Source organism: Triticum urartu, chromosome 5A (genome assembly GCF_056163025.1).
Source record: "Triticum urartu cultivar PI428250 chromosome 5A, HENAU_Tu73, whole genome shotgun sequence".
In the NCBI taxonomy this organism is placed as follows: domain Eukaryota; kingdom Viridiplantae; phylum Streptophyta; class Magnoliopsida; order Poales; family Poaceae; genus Triticum; species Triticum urartu.
Genome location: NC_141877.1, coordinates 379,344,210 through 379,354,812, shown reverse-complemented (window position 1 = coordinate 379,354,812; position 10,603 = coordinate 379,344,210).

The window sequence follows — 10,603 nt, the reverse complement described above, 5'->3', positions numbered from 1 at the left end:
CCGATAATCTACAACCATCCTTAATGATCCATCCTTCTTTTCCACTAGAAGTACGGGTGATCCCCAAGGCGAAGAACTTGGGCGAATGTAACCTTTCTCCAGTAAATCCTTAATCTGATTCTTAATTTCTACCAAATCCTTTGCTGGCATCCGGTATGGTCGCTTCGATATTGGGCCGGTACCTGGCAAAAGCTCAATTAAGAACTCTATGTCTCTATCCGGTGGCATGCCTGGCAATTCCTCAGGAAATACATCAGGAAAATCCTTTACCACTGGTACTTCCTCCTGCACGACTCCTGTTAGGCAATTCACTTGTGTCCTTTTTGGTACATGCCGGGATACATACTTGATCCTTCTCCCTTCTGGTGTGGTAAGCAAAATTGACTTACTAGCACACTCAATATTCCCTTTATACTTTGATAACCAATCCATGCCTAATATCACATCCAATCCTTGAGATTCCAATACTATTAGGTCTGAGGGAAAAACATAGTTACCAATCCTTAATGGTAACCGATCACACCATATACTTGCCACATACTCCGCTCCTAGCGAGGTTACTAACATGGGTGACCTAAGGGCTTGGGTTGGTAGGTTATACTTATCCACAAATCCCCTTGAGATGTATGAATGCGATGCACCAGTGTCAAAAAGAACAAGTGCAGTAAATGACTTAACCAAAAACTTACCGATTACTGCATCGGGCTGATCTTCAACCTCCTCCACATTAACGTGGTTCACCTGTCCCCTATTGAAAGGGTTCGGCTTCTTCCCAGAGCTTCCATTGCCATTTCCATTCTGGCCTTCAAGACATTCATTGGCATAATGTCCGGTCTTGGAACACTTGAAACAGGTGACTTGACTCAGGTCTCTCTTGGTTGGGGTCGATGGGGTGGTCCGGTTCTGGCCGTTGCTTCCTCCCTTCCCATTACCATTCTTGTGGCCATTATGGTTGTGCGAGCTACCTCCTCCATGGGTGTGCTGAAACTGAAATCCCGGTTTAGGGGCAAAACGGGGCTTCTGCTGGGCTCCAGAGTTATACTTCCCTTGTCCATACTTCCTCTTACGGTTCTCAATCTGCTGTTGCTTCCCTTCAATCATGATGGCGCGATCTACCAACTCCTGGTAGTTGTTGAAACTCGCTACCATCAACTGCATGCTTAGCTCATCATTCAATCCTTCCAGAAACTTCTCCTGCTTAGCTGCATCCGTAGCAACGTCATCTGGGGCATAACGTGCTAACTTGCTGAAGTCGTCAACGTACTGGCCAACTGTCCTTCCTCCTTGGCGTAAGTTGCGAAACTCACGCTTCTTTATGGCCATAGCTCCTGCTGAAACATGGGCAGTGCGGAAAGCTTGCTGAAACTGATCCCATGTGACAGTGTCAACTGGGTAAGTGGCTGTGAAATTCTCCCACCATGCTGCCGCGGGTCCGTCAAGCTGGTGAGCGGCAAACTTCACTTTCTCACCATCTGTGCATCCTGCAGTGGTCAACTCCCTTCCTATCTTGCGGAGCCAATCGTCTGCTACTATTGGCTCGGTGCTACTGGAAAACACCGGCGGATTCAGCCTAAGGAAACGGGCTAAGTGGTCAACGGGTGGTGGTGGTGGTGGGTTTTTGTTGTTGTTCTGCTGGTTCTGGACTAACATCTGCATCAATTGATTCTGCTGCTGGATCAACTGAGTGAGCTCCGGTGGAAATCCATTGTCACGTCTCGGAGGCATCTGAGGGTTTTAGAAAAGACGAGAATTGAGAATAGAGTGAGGTCTAAAGGGAAAACACTACCCATATGCACATGAGGCAAAAGCACACAATTCACTTCAATCAATCAAACAAGGGCTTACAAACGGTCTAAAACTATCGCAAAAGTGCTCGACTATAATGTTTACATGGGGGAAATACTACTACTATCTGGTGGTCATCTAGAAATTTGAACCGGTGGAAGACTCCATGATATCTGCTCCAGCTTCGTCTTCAAAGTCGGGTTCACTTGGATCCGAATCGGTGTCGTCGATGATGATGTAGTTGTCCGTACATGCGACGTACTCGTCTTCCTCCGTGGATGCTAACTTCCTCTTGAGTTCTTCAATCTCCTGCTTAAGATCGCCATTGTGCCTTGCTAGAGCTACGATCTCATCCATGTAGTCCTTGCGTGTAGACTTCAGTTCTCCTTCTAGCTCGATGATCCTTGCCTTCGCATTCTTCAACTCTATCATGTCATTGCACATCTGGTTCTCGTGGCGTCGAATGTGCTGGTTTAACTCCTGGATGAAAGATGCAATGGATCTATCCTTCTTGGTGCTGACTAACTCCCATTGTTCATCTCGGCATCCGCAAATCTGGTAGATAGTGTCCTTGAGGTCTTCTTGGTAAACTTCTCCAATGCGTCCTATGGTGATATGAGCTGCCATGCTCTTTCCCAGACTCCAGGTTGGTGCATTGAAAACGCTATCTATGGGCTTCGTGATTGGCGCAAATGTCCTTCCCGGAACGTGAGCTTGAATCTTCCAGCGCTCCTCTTCAGGCAGAGTGGCGTTGAAGGTTCCCGTGAAGCTTGGTAATCCAATGTTCAGGTACTTGGTGACTTCCTTCAAGTGCAATCCAAAAGGTGTGCCTTCATCCGGTTGAGCGTAATTAATCTTCGCGTTCGTCATCCTAAAAGAGTAGAAAAGATGAGGAGTTAGAAAATGAGAAGAGAATAGTGATCTATGGCTTTAACTTAATGGTCGTGTCCTACATTCAGCGTGTGCTCTGATACCATCTCTGTGGCGACCCGACCCGAATGGATCAAGTCTACTGTGCTCGGGTGTCATCCCTGGATCAGTAATGCTGACACCACACAGTACATCGAAGGATTTATAGCAGAGTGGCAATCACACACTTATTACAACGTTGTCTCAAAGAGAACTTATTACAATAAATATGGCTTAAGGCCATCTAATAATGATAACAGCGGAAGACTCGGAAGATAAATGGGTCCATCAACTCCAACGGCATCACTGAGTATAGAACCACGACCTAAAAGCACCTACTCGTCGTCTGAAAAGTCTGCAACATGAGAAGTTGCAGCCCGAAAACGGGTCAGCACATGGAATATGCTGGCAAAGTAACACATAGAGAGTAATGGAATGCAGCAACTATACTATATGCATATTTGGCTGGTGGAAAGCTCTATGGTTACTGTTTGCGTAAAGCCAGTTTTTCCCTACTGCAAAGGAATAAGTTTATTTAACTATCATGGTGGTTGTTAAACATTGAGAATGGTTGACAGCATTCTCAATCCCAATTAAAAATAATTAAAACCCAACAACATTAATTAGAAGTAACATGTTGAGATTCACATGATATTCAAGTACTAGATACTCAAGTTGTCCATAACCGGGGACACGGCTAATCATGATTAGTTTGTACACTCTGTAGAGGTTTGCGCACTTTTCCCCACAAGACTCGATCGCCTCCGTTTGGTTTCTCGCACTACATGGTGTTTGAGAAGACGGATGACCGAGACACAGTCTTTCAGAAGCGCTAGCACCTTACATGTGGGTAGACCGTACCACCTACAACCCCTACATCTGCTAGCCTACCCGTAAGAGTTCGCACGACTTATTCAACTATGCCAGAGCCCATAATGGCTTGTGGCTGCACACGGAAGTTTCTAGCATGAAAGATCTTATGATCCCTTTGAGCCTGGGTGGCGGTCCAAAAAAAACAGGCAAGTCCTGATAGACATCAGGTGCCTCAATCCACCCAGATGTGTGTTTAAGTTGCCACCTTAGATAAACCATTTAAAATTATCAACTCACATCTGTCATGGATATCACTCACCCAATCCACGTCTACTAGCATAGCATGGCATAATAAGCAAACGTAGAAGTAACTCCCAAAGGTTTCATAATAAACAGGTAATAGGTACTACCTCATCTACTTCCCATCCCACAGTTTAATTAGATCCTAATCATGCAGTGTGAGAGGATTGATCTAATGCAATAAAACATGGGTTGTAGAAAAGGTATGATCAAAGTGTTACTTGCCTTGCTGATGATCCGCGAGACCTAGGGTTTCGAAGTAACAGGCGGCGCAATCCGGGTGATCTATCGCAGACAAACAACAAGCATACAATAAATACTCATCTAATGCACAGGTAAAACTCGAACAAGAGATCGAACCAGATAGTTCAACTTAAGAACTCCGGTTGCAAAGAAAGAACGAACCGAACAAAGAAACGGAAAACAAACGGCGGAAGAAAACAACTCGGTTCTAGCAAGTTGAATCTAGGTCAAATTTTACCGGGGCAAAAACGTGTTTAAGTTGATTAGACGGAACGGCAGTTTCGAAACGAAACTCCAGGCGCTTGAATCACCTGATTCTGATAAACGAGCGAGAAGATAAATTAGAACGAAGATCGGATCTGAGATCGAGATCGCAGAATAAATCCGACGAGAAGAAAAAGAAGAACGGTTAAACGAACGAACGTTCGTTAACCTAGAAGAATCCGGTGATCACGTTCATTAGGACGAACGGTCCGGCGAACGGTCCAAAGGAAACTAAATCAGAAAAGAAAACGAATCCGATCTAGGGTTTCGGAGAAGAAAACCGAAACGAAAAACCGATCTAGAAAACGAATCAGAAGAGAAGAAAAGAATCGGAACGATTAGAAGAAAACGATCCGAGGAAAAGAGACGCGGGGCAACCTCCGGCGAGGGGCTCCGGCGGCGTGGCGTAGGGCGACGGCGGCGTGGGCAAGGTGCGGCGGCGGCGCTAGGGCACAAGGGCGGCGGCGCGGGTGTGGGGTGCGGTGGAGGGCTTGGGGCTTGGGGTTTGATTTGATGGGTTTAGAGGGGGGGTGTTGGGGTATTTATATTGGGGAGGGGAGGAGAAAACTTGGGGTAGGGGGCAAGGAATTAGAATAGGAATAGGAAAGAAGAGGGAGATTGAAAAAAAAAGAAAAGAAAAGGGAGTCCAACTAGGACTCCTTCCTAGTGGGGCGGCGGCGGCGGCCTTGGGCGCCTGGCGCGGCGCGCGCGCGCGAGGGGAGGGGCCGGCCGGCTGGGCCTTTGGCCCAGGGCGCTCGGGACTTTTTTTTAAAACGGTTCTGCGCGCGGAAAAACACAGAAAAAGCAATTCTACCGGACTCCAAAACTAATAAAGTAAATTTTCCCGACTCCTAAAAATGAGTCGAACAAAATGAACTTTTCTCCGGGCCTAAAATGCAATTTTCGAAAACACGCATTTTTCCCTATCCAAAAAAATGCAAACAAAACTCCGACAAAAACCAAAATTTGATTTATTCATTAGATCTTCATTTTTTTCCTAACTTTGGGAAAGTCATATTATTCACTCTCTCATATTTGATATTGGAAAAATAATTGAAGATGAAATAAAATAAATCAAATGATCCTCTTTTCAAATTTGAGAAAACTCTCAAATATGAAAATAACGAAATCTCCAACTCTCTCCGTGGGTCCTTGAGTTGCGTGAAATTTCTAGGATCAACCAAAATGCATGAAAATATGATATGCATGATGATCTAGTGTATAACATTCCAAATTGAAAATTTGGGATGTTACACTGTATCACATGATGAAAAAGACAGATAATTTTGTCTGGAGTGATGCCACTAATGCAGCATTTGAGGACTTGAAGAAGCTGCTAGCTGAGCCGCCTGTTCTTGCTGCTCCTATTGATAAGGAGCCGTTGTTGTTGTATGTGGCTGCTAATGCCCGTGCTGTCAGCGTAGCTATTGTGGTGGAACTGAAGGAGGCAGGCAAGGAATATCCGGTTCAAAGGCCGGTTTACTACATCAATGAGGTACTTACTACTTCCAAGCAGAGGTATCCGCACTGGCAGAAACTTGTATATGGGGTGTTCATGGCCAGTCAGAACTTAAGCAGTATTTTTTGGGTCATCCCATCACTGTCGTTAGTTCTGCTCCCTTAGGGGATATTATTCAAAATAGAGAAGCCACAGGTCGGATAGCCAAGTGGGCCATTGAGCTTGGACCTCATGGTTTGAAGTATATGCTTCGCATGACCATCAAGTCTCAAGCACTAGTGAATTCATCAATGACTGGATAGAGCTGCAGATGCCTGAAGAAAAGCCAGCTAACACGTATTGGACTATTCACTTTGATGGGTCTAGGAAATTGGAAGGCTCGGGGGCTGGAGTTGTGCTAGCTTCCCCTTGAGGTGATAAATTTTGTTATGTTCTCCGATTGATGGTCCCTTGCACTAACAATGCAGCTAAATATAAGGCTTTTCTCCACGGTCTTCGGATGGCTAAGGAGATGAACTTAAGCCGGGTGAGGTGCTTTGGCGACTCAGATTTGGCAGCTCAACAAGTTTTTGGTACTTGGGATTCTAAGGATCCACTCATGGCGGCTTATCATCGACAGGTTGATGCTATTGCGGGTCATTTTAAGGGTTATCAGGTTGAGCATATCGACAGAAGGAAGAACGAGGTGGCTGATGCTTTAAGCCGGTGATAACCCACAAGTATAGGGGATCGCAACAGTTTTCGAGGGTAGAGTATTCAACCCAAATTTATTGATTCGACACAAGGGGAGCCAAAGAATATTCTCAAGTATTAGCAGCTGAGTTGTCAATTCAACCACACCTGGAAACTTAATATCCGCAGCAAAGTATTTAGTAGCAAAGTAATATGATAGTAGTGGTAACGGTAGCAAAAGGTAATGATAGCAAAAGTAATGTTTTTGGTATTTTGTAGTGATAATAGCAATAGCAACGGAGAAGTAAATAAGCGAAGAACAATATATGGAAAGCTCGTAGGCAATGGATCGGTGATAGAGAATTATGTCGGATGCGGTTCATCATGTAACAGTCATAACCTAGGGTGACACAAAACTAGCTCCAATTCATCAATGTAATATAGGCATGTATTCCGAATATAGTCATACATGCTTATGGAAAAGAACTTGCATGACATCTTTTTTCCTACCCTCCCGTGGCAGCGGGGTCCTAGCGGAAACTAAGGTATATTAAGGCCTCCTTTTAATAGAGTACCGGACCAAAGCATTAACACATAGTGAATACATGAACTCCTCAAACTACGGTCATCACCGGTAAGTATCCCGATTATTGTCACTTCGGGGTTAACGGATCATAACACATAATAGGTGACTATAGACTTGCAAGATAGGATCAAACTCTCATATATTGATGAAAACATAATAGGTTCAGATCTGAAATCATGGCACTCGGGCCCTAGTGACAAGCATTAAGCATAGCAAATCATAGCAACATCAATGTCAGAACATAGTGGATACTAGGGATCAAACCCTAACAAAACTAACTCGATTACATGATAAATCTCATCCAACCCATCACCGTCCAGCAAGCCTATGATGGAATTACTCACGCACGGCGGTGAGCATCATGAAATTGGTGATGGAGGAAGGTTGATGATGATAATGGCGACGGATTCCCCTCTCTGGAGCCCCGAACAGACTCCAGATCAGCCCTCCCGAGAGGTTTTAGGGCTTGGCGGCGGCTCCGTATCGTAAAACGTGATGAATCCTTCTTCCTTATTTTTTTTCTCCCCGAAAGCAAATATATAGAGTTAGAGTCGAGGTCGTAGGAGCTCCAGGGGGCCCACGAGGTAGGGGGCGCGCCCTAGGGGGTAGGCGCGCCCCCACCCTCATGGATAGGGTGTGGGCCCCATGGTCTTCATCTTTTGCAAGGATTTTTTATTATTTCTGAAAAGACGTTCCGTGAAGTTTCAGGTCATTCTGAGAACTTTTGTTTCTGCACATAAACAACACCATGGCAACTCTGCTGAAAACAACGTCAGTCCGGATTAGTTCCATTCAAATCATGCAAGTTAGAGTCCAAAACAAGGGCAAAAGTGTTTGGAAAAGTAGATACGACGGAGACGTATCAACTCCCCCAAGCTTAAATCTTTGCTTGTCATCAAGCAATTCAGTTGACAAACTGAAAGTGATAAATAAAAACTTTTACAAACTCTGTTAGCTCTTGTTGTTGTAAATATGTAAAGCTAGCATTCAAGTTTTCAGCAAAGATTATGAACTAACCGTATTCACAATAACGCATAGGTCTCATATTTACTCATATCAATGGCATAATCAACTAGCGAGCAATAATAATAAATCTCAGATGACAACACTTTCTCAAAACAATCATAATATGATATAACAAGATGGTATCTTGTCAGCCCTTTCTGAGATCACAAAACATAAATGCAGAGCACCTTTAAAGATCAAGGACTGACTAGACATTGTAATTCATGGTAAAAGAGATCCAGTCAAGTCATACTCAATGTAAACTAACAGTAATGAATGCTAATGACAGCGGTGCTCTCCAACTGGTGCTCTTTAATAAGAGGATGATGACTCAACATAAAAGTAAATAGATAGGCCCTTCGCAGAGGGAAGTAGGGATTTGCAGAGGTGCCAGAGCTCGGTTTTGAAATAGAGGTGAATAATATTTTGAGCGGTATACTTTCATTGTCAACATAACAACCAAGGGATGGTGATGTCTTCCATGCTACACACATTCTAGGCGGTTCCCGAACAGAATGGTAAATTTTATACTCCCCCTCCACCAACAAGCATCAATCCATGGCTTGCTCGAAACAACGAGTGCCTCTAACTAACAAGAGTTCCAGGGGGAGTTTTGTTTGCAATTATTTTGATTTGATTTGCATAAAGCATGTGTCTGGGCATCCCGGTGAGCAGCCATTTTCTCATGAGTGAGGAGCGGTGTCTACTCCTCTTGAGAATAACCCGCCTAACATGGAAGATACGGACAACCCTAGTTGATACATGAGCTATTCGAGCATACAAAACAGGATATAATATTTGAAGCTTTAGAGTTTGGCACATACAAATTTACTTGGAACGGCAGGTAGATACCGTATATAGGTAGGTATAGTGGACTCACATGGCATAACTTTGGGGTTTATGGAGTTGGATGCACAAGCAGTATTCCCGCTTAGTACAAGTGAAGGCTAGCAAAAGACTGGGAAGCGACCAACTAGAGAGCGACAATAGTCATGAACATGCATTAAAATTAATCAACACCGGATGCAAGCATGAGTAGGATATAATCCACCATGAACATAAATATCGTGAAGGCTATGTTGATTTTGTTTCAACTACATGCGTGAACATGCGCCAAGTCAAGTCACAAATCATTCAGAGGAGAATACCACCCTATCATACCACATCACAACCATTTTAATAGCATGTTGGCATGCAAGGTAAACCATTATAAGCTCCTAGCTAATCAAGCATGGCACAAGAAACTATGATCTCTAGTTCTCATTGCAAACATGTTTATTCATAATAGGCTGAATCAGGAACAATGAACTAATCATATTTACAAAAACAAGAGAGGTCGAGTTCATACCATCTTTTCTCATCTCAGTCAGTCCATCATATATCGTCATAATTGCCTTTCACTTGCACGACCGAATGATGTGAATAATAATAATAGTGCACGTGCATTGGACTAAGCAGGAATCTGCAAGCATTCAATAAACAGGAGAAGACAAGGCAATATGGGCTCTTTTGTGAGATCAACAATAATGCATATAGGAGCCGCTTCAACAATTTAACTATGGTCTTCTCCTATCGACCCCCAAAGAAAATAAAAAAAAACTATTTACACGGGAAAGCTCCCAACAAGCAAAAGAAGAACAGGAAATCTTTTTGGGTTTTCTTTTTAATTACTACTACAAGCATGGAAAGTAAACTAATTAAAAGCTAGAACTAATTTTGTTTTGGTTTTCTTAAGGTTTATTAAAAACACAAGAAGAAAGCATAAAAAGGAAAATAAACTAGCATGGATGATACAATGAAAAAGTATAAGCACCGACATCTAGCAATGAGTGTCTGAACACGAATGTAATGTCGTTGGGAAATACGTACTCCCCCAAGCTTAGGCTTTTGGCTTAAGTTGGTCTATGACCACGGCTGGCCTGGCGGATATCCATAGTAATAGTTGGGGTCGTACTGCGATGAAGAAGACTCTGATTGCTACTGGTTGGCAATCATCTCCGGATCCCACTGGTAATTAGACTGTCGTGGATGATCAACTTGTGGTTCCGACTCTGGCTCTGTGGCTGATGTAGGGTTCCGGTAGGCGTGAATAGCCTTTAACGGAACAAGGTACTGGCCTGCAGATAAATCAAACAAGGAAGGAGCAGGCAGGGTAATAGTCTCAGGATGATATTTATCAAAGAACAATTTGTATTTAAGCTCCCCTTCCCTATTTTTAATGATAAAATCGTGTGCCACCATACTCTTATAATCTAAATAAACACGAGGTAGCGATTTTTCTTCCTTCTCATAATGCCTAATAGGTATGTTAAAATGTATGATAGGTATGTTTGATAGGTTCAGACTTAACCGTTTAGCAATAATACCGCCCATACTAACAGAGTTATCACTGAATAAACCGTGGAACAAAATAATAATATCAGGAACACTAAGGTTTCCACAGTTTCCACAACCAATTAAGCAACGACTAGCAAATATTGCAAAGTAGCGTAAAACAGGAAAATGTATGTTAGTGATTCGTGCATTGGAAACCTTCCTCGTTTCCCCTATAGTGATGGTATCAATAA